Here is a 26508-nt window from a genome sequence, read left to right on the forward strand (position 1 = left end):
AATGGCTATTTCCTCACAGAGACCAATCGTGCTCAGTTTATTGAGGTTGGCAAAAAAAAGAGTGCAGACTCAGAAGGCCCAAAGGCAGTGGAAAACCAGGCATGTTAATATCATTAAAAATGGGCATAAACTGGCTATAATAGAGACTGGATGATAGTTTCTGACCTCCAGAAGTCCCTTTAAATAGCTGAACAATGTATAAAAGACCTGACTTGTTTTAAGAGAATATGGATCCCTTTTCAAAAGTACTCTGTCTAGACAGCTTAGTAATTTCCTTTTCCTGTCTGAGGAACATGACTTACCTCACGGGGAACATTTTGGAGAAAAATGAATGGATGACTGTGGGATGCTAAAAGAGCTATTAAATACTAGGTAGCCAGAGGGGTTCAGTTGTGAATATTGACAATAGCTCAACATGTAGGATGTAGGATGTCTTATCTTCAGGCCATCCTGAAGTTTATCCTACTGTAGCCTTTCAAATTAGCCAGATTCCAGCAATATGTTATATAATGTACGTGTGGCAGCGCGTAGTGAAGGAAAAAAGAAATAATAGCTACCACACTCAAACAGAAGATTCATGTAGGTAAAATGAGCCACAGTATTTGGAATGTCAATATCATTAATAGCTTTGCATGCGTCTGGGTGTTAATTTGTATTTATAATTGAAGCAACAAAGTGTGGAAGGAGCAGGTGACAGGCTTTCACCAAAGTATCTACTGCAATCATTTCTTGATGATAAAAGCATTTAGAATACATCTAAGAGATAAAAGAGCTTTTCTGATCAACTGAACCAAGTGTGAGGGTTAACTGTCTCCCCATGTTCATGAGATATTTATTTATATACAAAACCCTGAAGAAGATAGCTTTGATATACTCTAAGCCTTTTCAGGAGGCAGATTTTAACAGCTGTGTGTATTCTGTCAGTCAAAACTCTTTTGAAATGTGTAAGGCAACTCAAAGCATTAACACTGGGTTTCAGGGATCTCTGCTGGAAGTCAGGGATCTTCCCTTCTCAGTCAGTAAAGCTGTTTCTTCAGGTGTGTGTCAAACAGCCAGAAGGGAAAAAGAAAAAAAAAAAAAGGAAGTGGTTTCTACAGTAAGGAAACAAGTATTCTTAACACGTGTAAAGTGATAGAGTTCCAACACACACTGTGATCACAACCCAACCTGCTCGTCTGCTCCACAGTGGTTACCATTGCTACAGGTCCAGCAGATTTCCTGTTCTAATCTGGGGAAATAGCTCAATGCCAGGGTAAATTTTCCTAATGTGCTGATTTTTGGTGACAGCTTGCACTGAGGGCATCAGCCATCTCTCACTGCACACTTTAGAAAGTAGAAATAAAACCAAGTTATCTCACTTGAGCACTTATGCAACATGAAATTTTCATTTCATCAGGCACAGTGCTGGTGCCTGGAATTCTAAGCATTTGGCCTTCTGCTGCTGTAAACTGCTATGTGAGTTCTAAAGCAAAGCAGTGCACATTTTTCTTGTGTCAATGTTTCTCTTTATTCCCACACCGAGATAATTCTTGGCGAGGTCGCACGATGGGCTGTTTCTCCTGCAAGCTGCTGCTTCAGAGCTCACTGTGGAGCTCCGAAACCTGAACTTGGGCACTAGTTCTTGTTTATCCCAACAACAGGGAAGGGGGAGCTACGTGAAAAGAAACTATATATTTTACTTTTTCTTTTTTCTTTTAACTTCCTCAGATCTTAAGCAGTACTCAGCGTGTCTCTGTGTTTATGTACAAGTATGCAAGGGTGAGCACCTATTGGTTTGTGACTTGTATAAATTAGGCATTTATTTAGTTTATCATCCTTGTCATAAAATTCTTTTTACAGGAGTAAATTGTTGTCTACTGCCCAACTCTTCTGGCCTCAAGAGAGAGAATCAGAATCTTTTTTGTTTCTTTATTATTGCTGTTGTAACTGCAGGTTTGCTCATCTCTGAGGTATTTGGAGTACATTATAGACATAATTAAATTTATTGCTCTTCTGTTTAGGGAAAAGAAAGAAGTGGCCATACTACTTACAACTCTATCTCAACACCTGAGTATGTCAAAGATTAAAAGATAAGCTTAAGACATTTTTGCAGTTTTCTTGTGAGTACACTTCCTATCACTGGCATTTGATGTTTGTCTCAGTTACTCATCAATCATCAAACTTTAGATATTTTGCCAGTAATAAAATCAGGGTGTTAGTGCGGATAGATTGATATAAATTTAGACAAATTGCCTCTTTCTTTCTCTTTGGTTTGTACTTTTGAAAAGGAGTGGTAAGTGTGAAGCACCCAAATGCTTTTGAAATTCAATGAAATTTGAGGCTGTGTTTCTCTGAATAAGTACTCAGAAACTATGGCAATTATGTAAAAAGAAGAACCTATAAAGGTCCCTGCAGTCTTAAATTTAGCCTTTAGATTCTCCTAAAGAACTTTCAACTGTGCAATTGCAAATAATATTGTGTAACATCATGTTTTTCTGTTATTCAGAAAGTGCATGGAGGTATTTTAGCTGTACTCCATGTTTACAGAATGATGACTGCATTTCGTCTTAGTCACTTCATGCACCAATATCAGGAAAATATTAAAGAAGCCAAAGAAATGTATTTTTTCTTCTCTCTGTAGAGGCAAGTCTGCCAGGAGCCTGAGCTCCACAGCCTTCCTTATGGCTGAGGGTAGTTATGCAGCAAAAGTAAAGTATATTCATATCTGTAAATTTGATTTGTCTTGTTCTTCTGAGGCAAGAGAAGGGCAGCTTGCCACCTTTGCTTCATGCGCACAGGCTGAGATCTGTGGAAAAGCCTGGCAAAGCTCTAATGTCTTTGAATAGCAAAAGGAGATTTTACCTGCAGATTTGAGGATGGTGATTCTAGAATGAGTTTATCAGAAAGGTGTCCTGTCCCCATTACATCTGCATTGGACAGCTTCCTTTGGACAACAAGGGACTCACTGGAACCAAAGGTTGTGACCTTCCTTGCAAACATGCTCAGAGGCAATATTGAGGGGCCAACAGTTGAACTATTTTTTCAGCTTTTCTTCACAGCTCAGCTCTCCTTCTGCGTTGTCAGGGTCTCCAAAGCAATTTTTCAAGCTGATCCTTTTGAAAGTGTCTGTATGCTGGGGAAGACCTGTGATTAGCTGCCCAGTGCTTCCTTAGTCAGAGCTGCTGGGAATTCCTTTCTATTACATTAACAACCAGAAAATTATGGAGTTTTGTCGTTGTTGTTGGGGTATTTTGTGGGGGTTTTTTTAAAGGAAATATTGCTGCAGTGGCATTTCATATGTGCAATCCTTCAAAGTTTACTCTAGCTGGAGGAATGCCTAAATGGTGAGCCAGCCTCCCTGTTGTCAAACCTGAGCACAGCCTTACAAAGCAAGCCTGGTGTTGTTTCCTTTCCTGTCTCCATTGATTTGTGAATCCATACTCATCAGAAGGTGTGATTTTGTTCTTGTTTCTCACACTTCCCCTGAGCTAACTGTGATTGTTATTGTGTTTTGGATTTGGTTTCAGGTTCCAACTGAGATTTTATATCTTTGATACAGAGTGTGGATTTAAAAAAAAAAAAAAAAAAAAAAAAAAGAGGAAAAGGTGGTTTATGATGTCTGTGAGTCTTGTAGTTTGAGGTGGCTTTCTAGCCTGGTCTACACACACGGCTTTTCTTCCTGATTTATGTCTTTTAACCCCACACTAACCATTGCAATTGTGCACTTCATTTGGTGAGCATGGATTGAAAGGTGAGTGTGTAGGAGAGTTCATCTGCTCTGTAACCAAGCCCATGGAACAGCTCTTCTCTCACTGAGCTGCATGCTGGGACGTACCCTTTGTTCTCCACACCATAATACACCTTTGTGCTTACAGAAGATAAAGAGGAATGAGGGAGAGATGGATGAAAGCTGAAATTCAGGAACAGGAATTTAGCGATTATTTCCCACACGCTTCCTCTGCTTGATGCCTTTATTTCTCTACAAATATGAAAAATCTTGTAGAAAAAGTGAAACTCGGCTAAGTGCTAGGCTTAAATCTCCCTCAGACATGGAACTTAAAGAAGTCTCTACATTTCGGGTGGCGAGCTGTTATGGGGGAAACTAAGGGTTGTACAGAATGGGTAATGATCAGATATGGGACCTTAGGAAAAACAGTTTATCTTTATCAGTAAAGAAATTATATTTATACACTGTATTCTACCTGGCAATCCTAGGCTCAGTTTAGATCTCTAAGTATGGGATGTAAAGAAGCCAGAAATTCTGTTCCGGTTTGTGGTAGCCTGTGAACCCCCGACTCTGTGATGCCATGTTGCCCCTGTTCCCTGGCCTTGGCCGCTCCCTCAGACTCTCCCTATTGGCTCCTGTACCCCAACCCCGCCCAGGGACCGCCCCTGGGCCCCTGACAAAACCACCCCGCACCCAGACCACGAGGTCTCCCTCTCTGCCTCCAAGGGCGCCGGGACAAGATGTGACTGGAGCCATCTTCCCACCCTCATGGGAGACCCTTCTCTGCCTCCTTCATCACCACTGCCCTGTAACGCTGCTGGCTGCTGGAGCCAGATCGCGGGGCTGTCCGAAATGGACTCCGGGGTGCGACTGATGGCACAGCCCTGGGTAACCCCTGCTGAGCTCTCAGGGAGCTGCAGCCTGCTAGGCTGAGTCCAGCAGATACAACACTGGTTTCTGAGCTGACAGAGGATCTTCACTATTACAGTTTCCTTTAGTCTAAAATTGAAATAATCTATCTTCTAAGAGACAACATGCTGATGATTTGTTTCATATCTCACTCTAAAAATGACATCTTATTATGAATCCATCCCTTCTTTCAGCAAGTGTGTGATGATAAGGAATCACTGTACTTTTAAAGCAAAGGCAATAGTGAAATAACAGTTGCTCCTTTGGCATTGATGAGTTAAACTGGATTTTTGTTTTTTCTATCCCAAGCTATCCAGACTGAGGAACTCATAATTAAATTGCTACCATTACATTTTTCTGAAGCTTCTTGTTACAGAACTCCTTTGAAAAGTTAATTGTTAAACTTCAGTTTGGGTCTATATAATGTACTTTAAAACTCCATAACTTTACTGAAGTATTAGCATAAATATGGTGGGTGATAAAAAGAGTTGTTTTTCATATTTTTTTGAAAGGTTGAGCTCATATCATTATTCATGATTGAGTAAATAGGTTTTTGTTCCAGGATACTAAGAGCACTATAAGTACTCCTTTTAAGGCTTGTGGGTCTCACTTGACTCCCACTAAAGTAGATGGAAATGTGTATCTTGATATACATGTTCTTTGGATAATATTCTTTACCTGGGATGACTGTAATTCACCTTTCCTTGGTCGTTTAGAGCAGTGTTTTCAAAATTCTCACAAAAGAATTAAGTATAAAAACCGATGGTGTTTAAACAAATGCTTGTGTTCTCTTCTCCTCCCCTCTGGTGAAGTGATGGAGGAATTGTGCAAATTACTCTGATTGTTGCCCACCCTGCCCCATCTATCAGAAAGGAGTTGTAAGACAGATCTTTTTTTTTATAAAGTCCTTGGAAATCTATCGAGGGAAAAATGCTATGTCAGAGTTAGATAGAAGAAGTGTTGCTGTTGCCTATTTGTTTTCATTTTTCTCTAACATTGTGTACAGACTTGTGTCTTCTGAGCACAAGGACTCGGCTGGACAAAGCCACCTTCCAAATTTCATCTTGTATTGACTGCAGTACAAATGTTTTAAAAAGTAAGGATAATAAGGAGCAGTGATTCTGAAAATGCCCTGGAACAGATTGTTTAGAAAGGCTGTGAATGTTCCATCATTGAGCATTTTGGAGAAAAGGGAAGAGAAACATCCATCAGGAAGGAAAACACTTTGTTGGGAAGGAGCAGTAGAGTACAGACAAAGCTGAGTTCCTTCCTAAAGGGGGATAATTTTTTTTTAATTGACTCCAAACACAGCTTGAGGCAAAATAACATCAGGTTAATAACCAGGTCCATTCTTTTCTTCAAATTTATGTTATTCTTCTTGGTACCAATTCCAAAATTTGAGAAATATTTGATGGCAGCTGTTCCTGTGGAATAACATAGTATTGCAAAGGGTGACTCCACAGTCTATTCCTAATAGCACTGAACAGGATCATCAGTCACTGTACAGGGTGTCTGCTCTACTGCTGCTCACCTGGTAGAAGGCAATTACACAGGATACAGAGAAGAAGCCATCAGGGAAAGTCACTCCTCTCAGTTGCCGGGTTCTTTTATTAGGCTTTACAGAAGACAGGTTTTGTGTCTCTGAATCACAGTGATGAACAGCACTGAATGTCCAGCAAGAAGGAACCTGGGCACCCAGAGCGCTGCAAATTCCTCCAGCCATGCAGCTGGGTCTGGATAGAGCCTCAGTTCCTCCTTTTCCTCATGTTGTGTCCAGCACAGCTAAGTTACTGCTGTACAGGCAGAGGAAGACCAGGGGCAGTTGGGTTCCCTGATGGAGAAGTCATCTTTAACTTGGTCATTCCTTTCTGTTGGGAGTTGCAAAAATTTGTCTGCTCATTTGCTTGGACCAGACTGTATGGTGCCTTAGATAATATCTAAAATCAATTAAGAATGTTCATATAAATATATATACACACATATATGTGTCTATAAATATGTGTGTGTGTATGCATGTATACATGTATATATATTACATACATATGTCTACATACAAATACAGAAATATATTGGTGTGTGTATCTATGTATACACTGTGTATACCTAGAGAAGCCACAGTAAAGAGATGTGTAAGCCAAGTAAGTAATAAATTAAGTTTTTGTAAGTTTTGGACAGTGCTTTCCTGGCAGGAAAAGTCCTATAGATCATTCTGTCACTGGACTGTGGTCTGGAGTTGGCCGCATCTCTGAAAAAGTCCTCTGCAGAATATTGTCTTCTGCAGATAAAAGTTGAGTGGCTATTTCTGTAAAGGAATTTTGTCTCTCTGAGCACAGTTTCAGGACACAGCTGCATTTATGTGAACCTTGTTATAGCATTTCTTAGATCATAGCAGAGAGACTTATGACCTTCATAAAGCCAAGAAGGACAAACATTGCTGCTTTAAAAGCTTTTAGGAACTGATCATTTTTCATGCCCACTTGTCTCTGGCAGTTATAGTAAATTTGCTTTTCTCTGCGTGGCTCCAAGATACACTTTCCCTTATTACAGAACCACAACAAAAAATACTGTAGTAATACATGATTCTGGCTTCAAATGCAGTTGTACTGCTTTGGTTCATTTCCATTTAATTCAGTAGTATTAGCTACACACCAGTGGCTTTTCTGCCTCTAAAAGATGATATCTAGAAGTCCATAGAAAAGGAGTTGTTTTTAATGTACAGCTTTCTTAGGTCCAGATATCCCTAGAAGTATTATTTTTGCTGTAGTAGTAGGTGCTCTCCATAATCCAGAATTCTGTTTTGCTGTGTTGTATTTCCTAAGGTCTTTGCCCAAAGATCTTTTAGTCTCAAACAGTGTATGATTTCAACTGTTTTCATTATTATTATTATTATTAATGAACTAAGCAGTACAGTGATTCCAAACCTTAGGATTTATTAGGCAAGAAGTGAATTGACAAACAGAAAACATTACTGCCACAGAAAACAGGAATCTGAAGGATTTACCTGGACCTGCTATGCTGCGTGCTATACAAACAATGCTCTTCTGACACTAAATATCTTATTAATTAAATGTAAGACAAGATAAAATAGGTGCAGGCTTTGTGAAAACAAAGGTAGAGTTGTGATAAACTCTCCCTGAAGTTCAACCTCAAGGATAGCTGAGTCTGTCTTGATCTTTCTTATCAGTGCTGTGATATAAATAATTGACACTTTGCTAGAAAGTGTCCTTCAGGTAGAAATATAATTAGTCGATTAAGCTGTCCTTAGTACTGTTATTCTCTTTTTTCCTAACAGTTTCCAAAAGCAGTATTTGTGTTCCCTTTTTTATTAAAGCCAAGGGAGAATTCACTACGCAAAAAAGCACAAACTTAACTGCAATAATTCCTGGATGTTTGTTTTGAGATGATTTGGCATCTTTCAGTTTGTCCATGTAGAAGTGGAATATGCTTTTTCCCAGGTGGCACTTGCAAGGGTTTCTGGCATCAAGTCTGCAAGGCAACGTGTGCCCAGATTTCCAAAAAAAAAGGCTTAATTTCTTAATAGAGCTTAATAGCTCAAAATGGAGATCTGAAACAGACAGAATAGCCTCCTGTGGGGATTTTCACAGATCTTGGTCAAAGGCAGGAATATTTGTTTTTATTGATATTAACCAATTAGACAACTTAAAAATATCCTCCCTCTGGAATAGAATTCTGTAGAGCACTTAAAAATCCCAAATTAACAAAGTAATAGAAAAAAATTAGTTTTCTATTAATTTTGATAGCAATTATTTTTAAAGTTTTTCTAACCCAGATATATCAGCATTAGAAAATAGTACAATATGCTAACAGAGAAACAGGAAAAAAAATGTAAATAACCTGACTTTTTTTTTTGGGGGGGGGGGAGGGAGAAATATCTCACAGGAAAAACAAGAAAAACTCAAATTATTTAGGAGACCTATCTTAGCACAATAGAGGGGATGAGGTGTAGCTAAGACTCACATGAGAATAGTCTCTGTGTTCATAGTGCTGTGCTGGTAGTGAGGGACCTGCCCACGGTGCTGGGATCCTGGGTTGATCAAAGGCCCAAAAGGTAATTGCACCCACTGGAGAGGCATCACTGTAAGAGATTCTTGCCAGCCAAAAATGTAGAACAACTGACTCAGGCAATGGAAGTCAAGATCTAGGGAATTTATAAGACTTCATGAAAGAAAAAAAAAAAAAAAAAAAAAAAAAAAAAGAACAAAATGCTAAACAAACCAACAGCCTCAAATGTGCAGGCACTTTTATTTCAGAGACCAAAGGTGAGCATTTCTATGAACTGAGATGCTACAAATACTGCAAGATTCACAATGAATTATTGAGAGCTGGTAATACTGCAGGTTTGGAGTTAAAGGAAGCAGTACCTATGCCATGTAAGCCCTCCCTGGAAGCTCATTGTCACTGACACTGTATATACTTTACTTCACCAGGGAGGAGAAAATATCTTGGGTTTTTTTTGTTTTTTTTTCCACAGACCTATTCTGTAGTTCAATAATGATGATTCACAATGTGGTATCAAACATTAACGTTCTTTACAACATCTGGAAAATACTGACTGGAAAATTAAGAGGAGATTAATGTTCCTTCTGATATTTTTATCCTCTTCACGCCTCATCATCATGCCCACTGTACCATGAGAACAACAAGATTGGATATCTTTGAAATATGCTCAGCAGCAGAATGTGATATTCAGGCTGAGGTAAGAAGATAAGAGCAACTGACCTGCAAGATTAAGGTGACAAATTAGACATCCAACAGGACATCTTTGTACGAAATAAGTGAGGTATGAATCCATGATGCATAGTTGTGTTGACTTCTCAGCTGAACTGTAATTCATAAAAACTGTAGACAGTGTTTTGTTTCTGATTGTTCATGGTTCCAGTGACAATGAATAACATTGGTCAACACAGAAGATGGAGGGAAAGATATAAAGAACTTTGAGTAAATAAAATGAAAATAATTAATAAATAATGTACATGTAAATTGCATAGTATATAATAATGTGGTATATAAAAATAATATATATGTACTATATATGTATAAGTAATATATGTTTGATAGGTACTAGATTTATAGATGCCTGTTCAATACATTTATGCTTATAAAATATATGCATATAATCTATGCAAAGCAGAATATTTGCATATATATGTAAACATATATATACACATACATATATATATATATATGCACATATATAGATAGATAGCCATAGATATAAAATGTATGTGAAAATCAAAATAACCCATTGTCCATCTTCCTTGAGAAGTAGCTCAAGAAGTAATTGGCTCAAAATGCAGCTTGATAGGTTAGACCTTAGGAAAAGTTCTAGCAATTATGCTAATGCATCGTATGGATCAAAATAATTTATGTTGCCAAAAAAGAGCATGACATCATGACATCTGCTGGTCATGATATAGATACATTTTATCCTTAAGATTGCCTTTCAGCATCCTGCCAGCCTTATGATACTATATCCTTCCAAACTTTTAAACTCTGGACATCAGTAATGTGTTTAACTGAAGAGGTGCAGCACTGAAAGGGCATATTGCTTCTTTGGATTTATGTATTTAAAGGGGCTATCTAATGAAGAACATGCCATTCTCCCCTGCAGAGAGTGAGTCATTGTAGGATTTATCCATATGATGTAAAAGACCACATAAGCTTAAGTAACAGTGCATTATGAAAGTGAAATTAAAGTTGAAAATGGTCACCGCTTCTGGGACAAGGGGCGGGGGGGGCAGGAAAAAGTCAAATAGCCAGGGGTATTTGAGCTAGTAATTAAATGTTCCACTCAACATAGGTTTTAATATGACAGTAGGTAAAAACTAAGAAATATTCTTCTTCCTGTCAATTACTGGTTGTTTATTGCTCAGAATTTTTGATATGCAAGCACAATAGATGGTAACTAATGCATCTTTTTTATGACACTCTCCAAGATTTGTGAAGGAATATTGCAGAACTTTCAGGATCAGATAAAAAGGAAGTGGTTTGGAAAGGGCACCACTAAATAAATGTGTTCTAAAATCAATGTTGAGTAATTCAATCATCAGAATATATGAACAGAGTAAGCTCCGAAGTGAAACACAGTGACCAAAGAAATTAGTGGAGCCAAGTTGCTAAGCAGAGATAAATAGGGGTCTAATTGGTTTTATACATCTCAATTGAGGTACTTATTCATGTGCAAAAAACTCACAACATTAAAAATAATTTGATTTAGAAATTGTTTTCATGGAAAGCATTTGGTATGAAGCTCCTCTATCAGTGTAATATAATGACAGCAGAAGAGAAGATATTTCCAATTAAACACTTGAAAGCTTCATATCCGTAAATTAGTTGGTAGGCAATAGAGTTTGTATGAACTGTGACTCTGAATGGAAAAATATGTTCTCTTCAGAAAATTCATGCAACTGAATGGCATAAACATGATCTGCAAATTCTGATAGGTCAGTACTTATCTTTGTAGTTAAATGAAAATTATGCTTTCTAATATGTTTAGCTGCTGTCTTCTACTGGAAGATATCAAAGTAGCTTCAAATATTTGAATATATTCAAATACATGACTCAGTGAAGCAACACAAGTATCAGAATCACAGAATATGCTGAGCTGAAAGGGATCCAAAAGGATCACTGAATCCAACTCCTGGCCCTGCATGTCCATCCCTCATTAACCACCTCTTTGGAACTGCTTTTTATCAGTCAAAATTAGTTTGGACTGCCATTACCCAGAATTTTCTAATCTCAGGCAGATAAAATAAATAAGCTAGTAGTTAGATTCTTAACCTAATTCCTAAGACCTAATTCTTGCTGCTCAGTGAGACAAGAGAGGTGAGAGCAACATATTTAATAGCTGACATATTCCAGCTGATGATGGATGGGAGCTTCACACCTGTTCAACTCAAGATGGAATTTATCGTGGACATCTGACTGGATGAGGTCTTTAGTTACCAGAGTTTTCAAGGTCATTTCTGCTCTCTTACATGAGGAGTCTCAGCTGGTCAACCTGCTCCTCCAAAAAGTTTCCAAGGAACAAGAGCACTGGTTCCAACAATTTTGACCCCCTTGACTGGGTCCATGTGAGCCACATTTCTGATGGAGGGACATGCCCAAATGAGTAACCTCAGACATTTAGAGTTTAGGGCAGGTTTCACAATGAATTCAAACTCCAGCTTTGGGTTATATGCTTCCAACCTGTCTGCTGTTATTTCACATAAAGAATGCTGTGGGCACGAGAGCTTTGTATTTGTTGGGGCTTTGTGAAGAAGGACACTTAAAAATACATGAAATTTAGCCAGAATACTGAGAAAATGCTTAAAGCAGAAGCTCAGTAATGCATTTGGTAATCAGTCTAAGATGAAGTCAGACACTGACCTTCTATACTCTTAGAAGGAAACAAGAAACTATGGGCCCTGCTCTTTGCTGCAATTTAATGAAACTTGCATAATTCAATGAAAAGAAAAGAAAATAATCTTCTGGTTGAAAAGCATGCTTTCAAGACAAAAAGATGTGTCAGATATATATATTGACATCACCAAATTAATTTTAAGTTTTGAAATACTAAGCTTTAATTAAAATTGTATTTTTAGTATGTTTCAGTAATTGGAAGGTTGCAATAGTTTAGATAAAAAAATCAATGTAGAAGGTTTTTTCCAAATGGAAATTAAGCCTGTTTCATAGCCTTCTGACAAAGCTTTCAAATATGTAATTTTGTTTCTCAAAACAAGGTTTTGTATTTTAACTGACATAATGGTCCTTGAGTGTTCTGAACATACATGTAGCAATTTTTATCTCCTACATAATTTTCGTCAAACTTAATGCCCTGAAGTCCATTAGTAAGGAAAAAGAGCAGAGAAACATTTCTGACAGATCTATGTAATAAATGCTGAATGACAGCTACTCAGGAAAACAAAGGATTTCTTGTTTTTTAATGAAAATCGAGATCATCAAATTGCTAGCTTTGCAAAAGAGGGTTGTCATTTAGTACTCAGCCCAGACAAAAAGGATATCAATGTGAAAGTTTTGTGACTGAGATGAAGACATGGTCTGATTTACCACACCTCACTTTGGAGCTTTGGATTCTGAATAGCAGAGATTTTTCCCTGAATGAAGAGAGCAAGTATTTTTGTGAAATGAAAAGCCACTTACCCACCTCTTTCCCTACTGGGAAGTATCCAGGATTGGTGACTCAGCTGCTTTCCTGGGCAGCCTGTTCTGATGCTTGAAAACCCTCTCAGTGAAGAAATTTTTCCCAATATCCAATCTAAATCTCCCCCCGTGCAACTTGAGGCTGTTTCCTCTTGTCCTATTGCTTACTGGGGAGAAGTAATCAACCCTCAGCTGGCTACAGTCTCCTTTCAGGGAGTTGTAGAGAGTGATAAGGTTCCCCCTGAGCCTCCTTTTCTCCACACTAAACACCCCCAGCTCCCTCAGCCGCTCTTCATAGGACTTGTGCTCCAGAGCCTTCCCCAGCTTCATTCCTCTTTAGACATCTTCAGGAACGGAGATGAAGACAAAGAGCAGAGAAAACCATATTCTCTGCTGAAGCACTGCAAACTTGTTCTCAGGAAGCCCAAGGAAGGAAATGTATGTCATCCAGGAAAGATAGCAGGGAACATAACACTTGGGAAAAGTTGTCAACCCCTATGGCACAACTGGTGACTGCTCTGCTTTCCACTGGGTAGCTGTTTCAGGAAGGTTTAGCATCCTGGTTGGAGTCAGTTATCAAAGATTATCAGTTTAAGATTAATTTTTTAAAATTGTTTTTATTACATATTCCCAGTCAAAGGCAGCACAGGGCAGAGACTGTCCCTGGAAGTCAATGCAAGAATTTCAACTTTCTGTGGGTTAGCTTTGATCTTTCTCTTCCCTCTGTCTTCTGGGCTTCATACCAGAAAAGCAATCAGCAGAAAACCAGCTAATCTGACCACAGAAAGAAATAACTCAATACTCTACATTTTTCTAACCTGTCCACCTTTAATTTCCAGCAACAAGGGAATGTGACCCCCTTTGGGAGCCTGTTCCCTTTGCTTGAGTTAACACAGCACAGTCAATTTTCCCACTCACGTTTCACACAGAAGGCTATTTCCCAGCTGGTAGAAGTAGATACTTAGCTGCTTTTAAAACTTGAGGAGTTCTGTAATTGAAACACTAAGTTATTCTGTGCACAAAAAGCCTCAATCAGTTGCTGCTCACACAACATATGCCAAACTTTGGGGGTTATGTTATTTTCTTTCTTTTTCTATTGAAAACTTTAGAGAAAATGGATTTTTTTTCTTCAAGAAGAGGAAAAAAGCCCACCTTTTTGCCTAGTTTGATAGTTCTAGAGGATGGGGTTTTTTTCCACGATCATGTTGAAATGACATGTTTTGGTCTATTGCTTAAAATGAACAGATTTTGTGTTGAATGTATTCAACAGGATCAGAGTTATTTTGAACTGAAAGAATGTAGTATAGGATCTGGAGTTAATACTAAAAATGCTGTTTACCAGAGTTAATGCTCACAGCTAAGGAACATCTGAGCTTAGTCTTACATCTGAGTTTAGTCCTGGTACATACTTTTTAAAACTTCTCTTGAAATACAAAGTTGTGTTAACAGATGTTTACATTTTTGTATGTGTGTATCTTCCTGTGTGTGTTCTCCTGATCTCTGAAGCTGGCTAAGAAATAATTAGATAATGTCTTCAGAAATTTTGTCTTGCTTTAAAAGTTTTCAAGATATTGAAACAAATGAGTCACTTATAAAACATAATGCATTCTAAAGCCATTGACTTTTGAATATATCATTTCAAATAATTGATAATCTTTCTTGAGGGTATATGTTAATTTTCCTACAAGAACTAGAGCCCTACTTCTTAAAGGTATTTTACTTTCTAATTCCCAGGGAAATCCGTGTGGATTAGGGACTTGAATTGGCATTAGACTTTTAAATAATTTTGAGAATCTGGATATAGTCTCCTACCCACAATGGCATTTATAGCAATTAAGAAAAACAATACTGGAATTATAAGTATAAAGTAGTTTTCATTTTTGACTGAAACCTATCTGTCAGTATACCAATTGCAGTTCCCCACATCCGGGAACACTCAGCTGTTTATTGAAATTGTGAGAAGAAATGGGATTGAGCCATGGCCAGCACCTGGATAGAAGTTACTTGTTAAAAATGAAGAAATCTTTCAGTTACTGTCTGATGGTTCCTGAGGGATCCAGTGAATGTCACCAAATGCTGTCTAGCCACAGACCTTAGCACTGTGTCTTGTCCATGCTGACAGCTAGATTAGATCACTTGTCCACAGGCCATCTACTTGTCCCATCTTCCCACATCTTCATTTAAATGCTGCATTTAGTTTTGGTTTTTTGTTGTTTTTTTGACCTTCAAAATATTTATTATATGCTACCAAGTGACAGTTTTCTTCTGCCCCAAAGGTGACTGGATTCATCTCTATGGTGGCTGAAATCACCCTTGGGCAACATTTGTGTTCATAAAATGCTCATGGGCACTTGGATGAAGGTGAGGTATGTGGTCTACAGGGAAGAGAGCATTTCCCTCCTGCCCAGCTGACACAGGTGGCTGAATTATGTCAGCTGGTTTAGGTATACATATATACAGACAGTTATATTTATATAGCTTTATATAGCTTTTAAAAGCACTGCATTCTCACCAGGCCACTGTAATTTTTTCCATTTCTGTTAACTTGGTACAACACAGCATTCCCATGTATTTGCTTTAACAGTCACTTTCTTTTTTATCCAGAAACTGTCCTTTCAATTAGCTGCTGCTAATTAAAAAACACTAACAAATGTCCAGACTGTCCTGAAAACTGGCGATAATCTATGTATTAAATGAATAAGGACAAGTAGAAGTTAAGCTCATTAAGGCTTTCAGGGGTTAACGAACAGGAACATTAGTTGAGCATTGCTCAGAATTTTAAAGAGGGACTTCATTGGCACATGAGCTAACACAGAGGCTGGATCTGAAAAGGTGTATGGGGACACGAGCAAAATATCACAAGTGAGGGCAAGGAGTTACAGACATCAGCTACTCCAGAGCTGCTTTTATGGAATGGCCAACATGTTGTGAAAACATAGGGTAGGTTTTCCTCTGATGAAAGAAGGGTGAATGGCGTTAACTGTGTCCTGCAATGGCTGAGTGCTGTGAGACTTGTTGGAGAGAAAACCTTTGTATGGAGGCCAAGCACAACAGGGCCAGTAGTGCAGCTAATCATAACCATTTGTGTCTGTCAGAAAAGTCAGGAAGCCAAGGCTTTTGGGGAAGAGTGTGGCCAGCAGGACTAGGAAAATGATTCTTCCCCTCTGCTCGGCACTGGTTAGGCTGCACCTTGAGTCCTGTGTCCAGGTCTCAGCCACTCCAGTTTAGGAAGAATGTTGAGATGCTGGAGTGTGTCCAGAGAAGGGAAACAAGGCTGGTGAAAGGTGTGGAGCACAAGTCCTGTGAGGAGCAGCTGAGGGAGCAGGGGATGTTCAGCCTGGAGAAAAGGAGGCTCAGGGGAGACCTTATCACTCTCTACAACTATATGAAGGGAGATTGTAGCTAGTGGAGGTAGGGCTCTTCTTCCAGGCAACCAAGAACAAGATGAGAGGACACAGCCTCAAGCTGCACCAGGGGAAGTTTAGGTGGGACATCAGGAGGAAATTCTTCACAGAAAGGGTGATTAGACATTGGAATGGGCTGTCCAGGGAGGTGGTGGAGTCACCGTCCCTGGAGGCACTTAAGGAAAGACTGGACGTGGCGCTCAGTGCCATGGTGTGGTCGACAGGGTGGTGTTTGGTCATAGGTTGGACTCGATGATCTCAGAGGTCTTTTCCAACCTAATGGATTCTATGATTCTGTGTGAAGATAGGAATTGCTGCAATACACTGAACTCTGTTACTGCAGAATATATATTATATATATTTAGGTAAAATGCGTGCCATGTTTTAGTTAACTGCTGAGCCTGTGCTCCATACCACACTCTGGTACACTACAGCATTCCCAAACAGCTCTCTTAATGTCCAAACTGTCAACTGCAATTATCTCCAGGCCAGGTAAAATAAGCAAACAAAACCCCTAAACCAAACCAAATTAAACAAACCTGTTTCCCTATTGTTTCAAACAGACCCAACTAGTTAATGCCTATAAGTTAATAAATGTTTCAAAAATTGGGTTCAGCCACACAGATGCTGTGGCTGAAGTATCCAATAGAATTTGTATTCTGCTGTAAGGTGGCCACTATTTTTGTAAGGCAGCAGAAGATGCCTGCATTGGCAGGAGGAAGGTAATACATGTCATTTCAGTTCTTCCAAATGTGAATGATACAGGGTAATGTGAGGGTGGCTGGGAATAGGAAAACCTAATCTAGCTAGAAGCATAGGTGAAAATGGCAATTAGGCAAAAGCAAAATTGAGCCAAACCAGGCCTAACAGCAGCAAAGATAACTTTTTCTTAATAGAGGATTTAATTAGAAAAGACTGCATTCCTCATATACATACAGATAATTCAGTCTTAAATTAGGCCTTTACACAGGGTGTTTGCTATTGGCTTCCTCTCTGAGGAGTGGCTGCTGGTTTTAAGGTTCTCTGTGAGAGATGGCTTGGCTGGTTTTAGATAAAGGAATGGGCTTGCTTTGCATAAAAGTACTAAACTACCTGTATTAAAGACTTGAACTCTCAGATCTCGGGGGAACCAATGACATTTAGTTCAGGTGTTGACTGTGATTTAAGCATATTTGACTGCTGCCTGCTACAAATTCTGCTAGGGGTAGAGTGCATTGATTATTCTAGAGGAAGTTGCCTCCAGTAGTCAGCTGAGAAAGAAAACAAATCCCTGATGACTTGCAAAGGTCTTGGCTTCTTCCTGGTATTTTTAGGTAAGCTGAAGTATGAGGTCTCTGAGGCTCGCCAGTTCCATCCTGGCTTCCCTGGGACCCAGAATCTTGTATTACAAAACACTTAGATAGAACTAGCTCTTTTAATCTTATCTGACCTTTGTTGCACAGATGTGTTTTTGTGATTCTTCATTGGTGATAACTTGTCTGCACTACATTTCTATAGGGAGGGGAAAGCATTAATAATAATTAAAAAAGAAAAATATCCTTTGAGTTCTCAGCAGAATGGTTGCATTTGAAATTATTCTTTCCTTTTTCTTAAATCCTGGATTACAGGATCAACGAGTAAACAGAAGTAAATTAACCTTCATCTAGCTCTTTTGTTTGCATCTTATTAACCTCCAGTGTGTAAGGAAATGTGTCTGAACAAAGATGCAGATTATCAATATTAAAAGGTCATTTTCATTTTAATTAATATATGAGAGAATTACTGGGGCATTGAGGAATGCTGTGGCAACTATTTTTGTATGGGGCCTGGGGAACAGAGAGCAGCCAGTTTGAGTAGCACAAAAATATTACAGGAAGTTCCTTTGAAATGGTGACTTATTATATTGAATTGCAATACAAGATTAGGACCTCTACAAGTGGCGCCATCTTTGCACAATAGAAAACCAATCTTCTGCCCTCAGTAGATGGATCAAGGTGGGACAGCCATAAAATGCTTTACAAAGGCTAAACCAAATGCTAGAAAATCTAATCTGTCTGCAGAAAGATGCCACACTTCTGATAAGCCTGGGCCACGACCCAGTCTGTCTAGAATCCTAAACTGGACAGTTTAGGCCAACCCTCCTCTGGCTCATGGTGTAAGAGAGGATTAGCGTTTATTTCAAGGGGCTAAAGGCCACATTGCTAGATTATGTTGGGCTTTTTTTTTTTTTTTTTTTTTTACTAGTAGCTGTAATTTCTCACAAGTAAAAAGCACATGGGAGCTTGGATTTGGGCAGGGTGCAGGAGAGGTCTGCTGCTCAACCTTCAGTGGTGACTTGCATTGAGGTCTGTTTCCTTGATGGGGAGATTGGTTCCTGAGTCTGTTATGTGAGGCACTTTTTCCTGATTTGCAATTTATTCTTTTTCTTCATGGGAAATTACATCAATTTGTTACAGATCAGGGCCTTTACAAGTGCAAAAATCCTCTTTTGAGATTCATACAGATGTTTTTGCAGATATTTGACTTCTTGAGTAGGGGTAGGCTTCTGCCTAGAAAGCTCACCAAAATTGGGGCATTTGTAGCAAAGAATGTAGAAACATGTTTATTTCAAGTCCTAATTTCTTTAACATGATTTGAAAACCACCCCATCTTTTTGGTGAGGGTCTGGCTTGTTGTGTATGAATATACAAAGGAATGGTCAAACCATATTTTGCAGACAATACCTGTAGATATTTTGACTACTGGATTATGCCCTCATGTTTTAAACTACTTCCAAGTCTATTATAACTGAGGGGAGATGGAAATGTGTAATAATTTTGGTGCTCTGGAGAAACCAGAGTCCTGATTCATATGTGGGAGCAGTGGGTGTACGAAACATCCTGAATGTTGCCCCCCTACTAAGGGCAATTATGAGTTGGCAGTGGTGGTCAACACCACAAACACATTCCCTACAGGTCAGTCCTACCGGGTAAGAACAGTTTGTCCACAGGAATCAGGAATGCATTACCATAATGACTTCTAAGGCACCTGCCACTGAGGCTCTGAATACTTTAGTAGATGCTCTGAGCTACTTCAGGGTATGAAAGCCTCCAGGTGAGAGAGCTGAGATGATAACTTCAAAGACCTTCTTCGGAACGGAGAATATTCAAAGTTCCCTTGAAGATATTTTTAAGTCCATACTTTTCCTAGTAAGCAGTTATCCTTTGCTTAGGTATCAAACATTTTAGCAAATTTGTTTGAAATTCAACAAAGTTTTGACAGAAAAGAATAAAAGATTATTTTCTAAAACTAACTATAAAAAGAGAGGGAAGATAATTAGGAAAGAAAAAATGCTAAATAAACAGTGCTTAGTAAAACTGAATAAAATATGTTTTTAATTAGTTTTTCTAATGAAAATGATAGAGAGTTAGAGAGTCAACTAAAAAAAGTCTTTTGCTCCACTGTCTGAGAAAAATACAATGTTTAGAGAACTTCCGTAGAAAATCTTCTTGAAAGCTCTGGGGATTTAGTCATATGCTCGAGGAGATCTGGGTTTACTGAATACTGAATTCTTTCAAGACTTTCCTTACATGGGTGAAGAAATTGAAGCAGGAAATTTCACAAGGAGAAGAACGAATAAGGTCCAGTTTTGCCTGGCTTTGGGTGCTCTGATTGGATTATCTGCTGTCATCTAATGAAACCAAGGCTGAAGCTTTTCCCGGAGCTGGTTCTAGCAGCTGTCTATCCCCAGGCGGCAGAGCAAGAGCTCTCTTTTCCTGTCTTACACGTCTCTGTGCTTTCTTGAAATTCGTAGGAACACAAATTTGTTGAACCCGCGCCCTGCCAGACGCCAGAACGAAGGATACTCGTGTGCTGGGAAGCGGCTTCCAGGCGGAATACCAGTAGATGGCGCTTGGGAATGTGCAATCTGCACACTCCAGGGAAAGGTGATTTATTTCAGCCTCCAGTCGATAAAGGGTAACAGTTGAGACATGACTATCTTAAAGTTAGACCATAGTAGCACGGTGACCTGTAATTTCTTACAAAAGAGAGAAAGGCACACTTTTTTTTTTTTTTTTTTCAATATACCCTCGAAATACATGACTCACTGTATTTCCCTCCCAATAGAGAGATCCCCTAATGGCTCTTGGAAGACTGGCGATGTTTGTCTTTGGAGTTCAGAAAGAGGAAGATTGACCTGGATAACAGGACCTCCCCTGAAGCTTCCCATCGTCACAGTGGTGTTTCCTCCTTTTCTGGTCAAGGCATCCCCACCAGCTTCTGCAGGAAAGCTCTGCAAAGGAAAGGCAGCATGAGCAGAAGATGGTCTTTAGAGAGTGGCAACAGCACAAGAGCATTAAATTAGGACTATTGATGGTGGTGGGAATCAATGCTGAAGCAGCTGTACCTCCTCCCTGTGCTTTGAAGGGATTACGGCTACCCTGCAACAAGACACATGGGGTGACACTGTGGTGACTGCCAGGGAAGTGCCTGCTACAGGAAGTGTTTTCTACTTCTCTGTGTTGCCTGCTTTAAGGGAAAGGTAGTAAAAGTCTGCTGCCTTTGATGACCTAGTCCCCACACTTTCTCCAAAGCTCTGCCACCAGTGCTGTAGTGCTGAAAGGCTTTCAAGTTAGCTTGGATTTTTTTCATGCTGTTTCTGCACTGCAGAGGTCTAGTAAGTTAAATGTCCCATAGCCAGCCACTCCATCAGACAACAAAGGCTAGGCATTTATTGTGGCTGAACAAATAGCAGGAAAGGAGAAAAATGTCAGGTGTGGGGGGGTATATGTGGAATTTATGTAATTTGTCATATATATGACTTACCATTTTCCTAGCAACTTTACCACAAGGGACCTCAGAGCCATAGATGGAGGCAAACAGCTTTGTTTTAATGTGAGAGAGAAATTCCACTAGCACTTTGCCAGAGTAATGGGCAAAATTATTCAGCTTTGTCCCCTGAAAAAGCTGGCATTGCAAAGGGCCTTTTTATCCCAAATGAGCAGCTGAATAATATTTTTGACAACTTATTGTGAAGAAAATACAGAGTGTTTTTGAGAAGGGGTTTGTTCTCCTTTCACATAGCTGCAAACAATTTCACCTTTTCTCCATTGACGCATAATATACATCTGAGCACCCCTTTCTTGCCTTATTGATATGGCATATTTCATATCGTGCAGAAGATTTTGCATAACTTACTCATGGAAATGTTGACAAAATCTTTACATTTCTGCAAATTTTATATATGCAAATAAATCACTGCTTTGCCATTAAAACTGCATCCAGAATTCTTATTATTACCCAGATTTGCATTTGTTTTCTATAAACCTTTCCCTTTTAGGTGGCTTCAGAAACATTAGTCCATAAAACCTTGCAGCCAGTCTTGGTGACCCAAATCTGAATTCCCATTTTAGAGTGGCTTAGAGTATTTATTATATCAATGAGAATTTTTCCATGAATCAAAATCTCACTGAGACACTTAGTGTACAAATGTGCACGTTTGTTTTCAGTTTGTATTGGAGCAGGTATTAAACATTTTGGCCAGGTTGCACAGTGGTCAGTTTTAGTGGAACAGCTTTCAAAGGCTTTTACTACACTGTGGATTCTTCCTACATTCATATAATTTAAATCCTGAAGAGAGATCAAATCATTCATTAACCTCCCACAATTATCCCTAAAATATTTTATGAGATTTAGAGCCTTCTGCTTGCAGAGAGGTGGAAAAGGTAAATAGAGAAGAGTGTGGGTGAGAAAGGGAGGGAATATCTCATTTAGGTCTAGTTGGCCTTTGAGCACAGTTTAAATGGATGAAGAAGAAAAATGAATAGCTGTAAAAATAAGAAAACAGAGAGAATTTGATATCTCTCTGGAGGATGAGGGTGAGAATGCATGCATGTTAGGATGTTTGAAGATTCTCAGCATTCAGAGCAAAGCTGGCTACCATTCAACAAAATCAGAGGAGTATGCAAAACTACAAAAGTGATAATCTTTCAAAAAAACAAATCTGTGGGTAAGATAAGAAATTATCTGGGGAAATTCCTGCTGGTATACTGTGGTAATGGTTTAGAATGTAATTCAGTAACTGTAATCCCATGGAAGGTGTGTATTAATAACAAGGGAATTTAGTTCTGGGAGAAATGTCCTAGTTGGCTTAACAAACTGCGTCACTATCTATTACTTGGTAGAGAAAAATATAAGCAGCTAATTAATGCTTTGGGGACTTAGGAGGAAGAAAAAACAACAATGAAAAAACCCAAACCAGAGTTCTCCCTCTTCCCCAGGGATAAGGAAATGCAGGAGGTAGAAAATGATTTATTATTTTATGTTACTTTATTTCAGCCAGAACTTTGTCAGAGGGCTACAAAGCGTAACTCAGCTTTAATCAGTGTAAATTTTGAGCTTGATTCATTTCTGAGTAGCGTTAAATTTCACTGGGTTTATAATCATATAAATGCAGAGCTCTCAAGGTGATCTAGTCCTTAATAGTTACTAGTGAATTTGGCCCAGACATTGCATTAGTTAACTGTACCATAAGGATGCTAATGAGGGGAAGGGTAAGTCAGTAATTCTTTGCTAGCCTAATTCCAGTAAACTATGAAGGAATTTATTATGCAGTAACTTGTTTGTTCTGAATAGCATGGTCTGTAGTGAAAAATAGGGAAAAGAACTTTTGGTTGGGTGGAGAAAGTTAAAACACACATTTAGCAGCAGAGGTTATTTATAGATAAAATATACAAATATACAAATACACATCCAAACCTGAACATAAGCAATGGAAAAGTAAAATTTCAAATATAGGGTCTCTCAAAAAGCAGTTTTTAAGTACTTTTAATGGAGGTAAGCTGTAAAAATGTAAGGATACTGAAAGAAAGGTCATGGACTGTTTGACAGTTCTGGGTAATGAGAGGAAAGCTGCTGGAACAATAGAAATGGGAAAAGTAAGGTCCCTCCTGCCTCACTCAGAAGATAGTTTTGACCTATTGACGTAATTCAAAAAATTCCTGCTGATCTTCCAGGGAATGAGGGACTTTGACTGAGGTACTAATGAACTGTTTAAAGGCTCCTGAGCAGCGATAGGGTGGAGTGGGAAGGCAGGAGAAAGTTTTGAGTTGAAATATCAGTGTCCTGACATCCCAGATGCAAGATTTGTGAAAAGCAACCAGCTTCACCATTTCACCTGAATGTCAAAAGCTGCAGCTTGTATATGGTGAGCATTAGCTGTGAAAAACAGCTGTTCAATATTTTTTTAACTATGCTGATTATTTTTAGTTCAATGCCTCTTTAAACCTCAACTGCTCCCTTATCACTATACCTCTAAGAAATCTGCCTTCTGGCAGACCCCTTTGAAATTTGTTTTTTTGCCTGTAAGGTGCAGATGCTTAGCAGCAAGTCTATTTTCCTTCCTTTGCAACCTCTTCCCCTGAAAATACAAAAGGAAACTTCACCCAGATTTCCTGCTGTCCATGAAATCAGAGGGTTATCTGGCAGACTTGTGACTTCACCGTATTTTGTGCCCGTGTATGTAAAAAATACAGATTCGATGTAAAATGGCAACTTGTGCTGCAAAGCTCTGCATACTGACCGTGTTTTGAAAGGGTGCTGAGGTGTGTTGTATTTCAGTGTGCAGTCTGCATACTCTGTTTGTGTGTGCACCTCACACATGGGCACAATTGTTGCAGCTTCATGTTCGGTGTGGGGGACTGAGCTTGCAAAGCAGGATGTCAGCATCTCTGTATTGACAAGGAAGTGTGAAATCTGGTTGCCTAACTACTGGCATCTGGTGCTATTATAGACATTTTTGGTTACATTGTTCCTTCTTTTTCCGCTATTCTGGTATTTCACATGAAGTCCTCCATCATGTCTGCCAACCATACATTTTTGTTGCATAGTGCAAATGCCATTAGAACTGTATTTTAAGGAAGTAAATTGAACCTCTAAATTAGGTTATTCACCCTGAAGCTGAATTGCACCCTTGCCAATCAATTGCGATAGATTTCAGCCTCACATAACTTTCACATTCACATAATTTTTGAAGTAGAGGACAGTGTCTCACCTTAGAAAGGCACCAATTTCTATTTAATCATTAGAAGGATTCTGTTTCTGTGTGTTTTATCTATGCTCAGTAAGCATTAGCAGTCTGTCTGTTACCTTCTCAACAGACATAAGTCCTTTCTAGTCCTGGCCAGGTTGCCCATCCTTATGGGTCTATACATGCTGTGGGTTTGTGTTTGGACTCTCAGTCAGGTATTCCGAGTGAGAAAGTAGTAGACAGAGTGCATGAGTATGAGAACAAGGCTCAAAATATATGTGATATGATTTTCTAGCTGTGAAAGCTTTTTTTTTTTTTTTTTTAATTATGCGTAGTGTTAAACCTGCAAAGTAACACTGATAATGACACGACTGTTTTTGCATATTCTGCCTCAGGCTCTTTTGTGGTGCTAAGCATCCAAAAGTCCATGGAAGTGAATTATGTTTGTGTGGTTCCTGCCCACTGACCCTGCTCAAATGGATTGAATTAATGCAATATTGGAACTTTAAATTTAAGCTCTTAACATAGCTGGAAGTTCCTCTGCTCCAAAATCTTGTGGCTGAATAATATTTTTAGTCGTGATTCTCGATCTCTTTCCATAGTGTATGCAGGGTAGTTTATGTTTGAAGGCAAGGACAAGCTTGTTGTATCTTTATATTTTGGTGATGACAAGTTAGCTCTTCACAGTATTTCTCTAGAGACTTTTTTTTGTACTAGACTAAGAAAGAAACAAAGAGCACATTCAATAATGGAACTCTAGTCTGAAACTAGCAGATGTTGTCAGTTTTTTGGCATAAGATGGCAAATATCAATAGATAAGAAAACATCATGGAGATTTGGACTCCAAAGGCATAAAAGCCTTAAAAATATTCAGAAGACTTTTACAAAGATTTTAGCATATTATGAGAGCACTGTCAAATCAAATGCAAATTTAAATCTAATTAATTCCCTACAAGGGTAGCAAACCACTCTGCTCTTTAGTTTATATGAATACATTGCTAGACTGGGCCTGAAACATAATTCTTAGCCAGAAAATACACTTAGAATATGGCTTCAGATGCAGAAACCACTTCTTTGGTATATGTAGGTAGTGCTGCTGTGAATATTTACACTTCCCATCCTGGGAAATAGTTTCTGTAGGCACCTCCCCAACCCAGGCCTGCCATTGCTGGGGTGGAACAGCAGTGTCCACAGCACTGGGGAGACCCATTAGCCCTCAAAATCACAAAAATGCCTGAGATCAGGAGCTCCCTGAGCCTCTTCAGCTCTCCTCCAGTTAGGCTTCCTTCCAAACACAGTTCCCTTGTCTACAGAAAGCTGTCTTGGTGCTGGACCTGCCAGCTCCAGTGGCAGCAGGAACCTGTTTTGTAGATCTTACTTGTTATGTTTTAGAGAGCTGCTGCTGCTGCTCTTCTTTGGAGAGCATTTCCATTATCTTTTTCATGCAGCTCCCACTTAATGAAAAATCTTCACAAATCACCAAAACACTTTTCCAGGGATAGTTTTGTAATGAAGTTGCAATTTGATTCTTCTTTGCCTTGAGATATCTGGTGTTTTCCTCTAAGATCATCAGGGTTTTTTTTGTTTTTAATAACAATCTCTCATAATGGAAAGAAATATTAATTACTGTCTTTTATTATTTGTTTTAACAGCACCAACATGTAGCCTTACCAGTAGACAGCAGCCATCCTAGAGTCATAAGATGCTGAAGCAAATATAAAGGAGACTTTTTAAAAAACACCATGGTTATTACATATTACATATTATTGGCCAATTTGTGGCTTATTATCTCCTGTCACTTTTAGATGATCATAATACATTCACTAATTGCCCTCAGTATCACCATTAAAAAAACAAGTTTCAGTTCCTTCAGACACACACCATACTAACCCCATGTGTCACTGAGATTCCAAGCAGAGCCAGTTCCTCTTTGTTCCTCCCTTCACCTCTTTGTACATGCAGCCAGCAGCTCAGCACTTGAGCTGTGGTCCCAAAAGCACCAGTCTTGTGGGTATTTTGTGCCAGTCAACAAGTGGGATTTAGAATGTTAAATACCACATGGGATAAGAGGCAAGAAGCAGTGTGTAACTTCTTTTGCCTTAGCAAATGCAGGTCCTCCTTCTGTAAAGGAAGGAATTTATTCCAGGGAAATAGTGATCAAAGTTTTTTTTCAGTAGCTGAGAAGTGGAAATCTTTGCCAGAGAGGGGTTATACCTATAACTATATATATATATATACCCCATATATGAGTACATATAGGCATGTGTATTTTATCTGGTGTGTATATATGTATTGGGTGGATGGATGAGTATATCTGTTTGTAGATGCACATAATACAA

General features: G+C 38.9%; 1 long non-coding RNA gene across 1 annotated transcript; it reads left to right on the top strand.

The window, feature by feature from the left end:
• Positions 1 to 19566: 19566 nt before the first annotated feature.
• On the top strand, positions 19567 to 21416 carry LOC116446285. Its single transcript, XR_004241113.1, has 2 exons — positions 19567 to 20087; positions 20269 to 21416. It is a non-coding gene; the product is annotated as an uncharacterized LOC116446285 (long non-coding RNA).
• Positions 21417 to 26508: the final 5092 nt, after the last annotated feature.

The sequence above is a fragment of the Corvus moneduloides genome, chromosome 7, assembly GCF_009650955.1.
Source record: "Corvus moneduloides isolate bCorMon1 chromosome 7, bCorMon1.pri, whole genome shotgun sequence".
Lineage (NCBI taxonomy): Eukaryota > Metazoa > Chordata > Aves > Passeriformes > Corvidae > Corvus > Corvus moneduloides.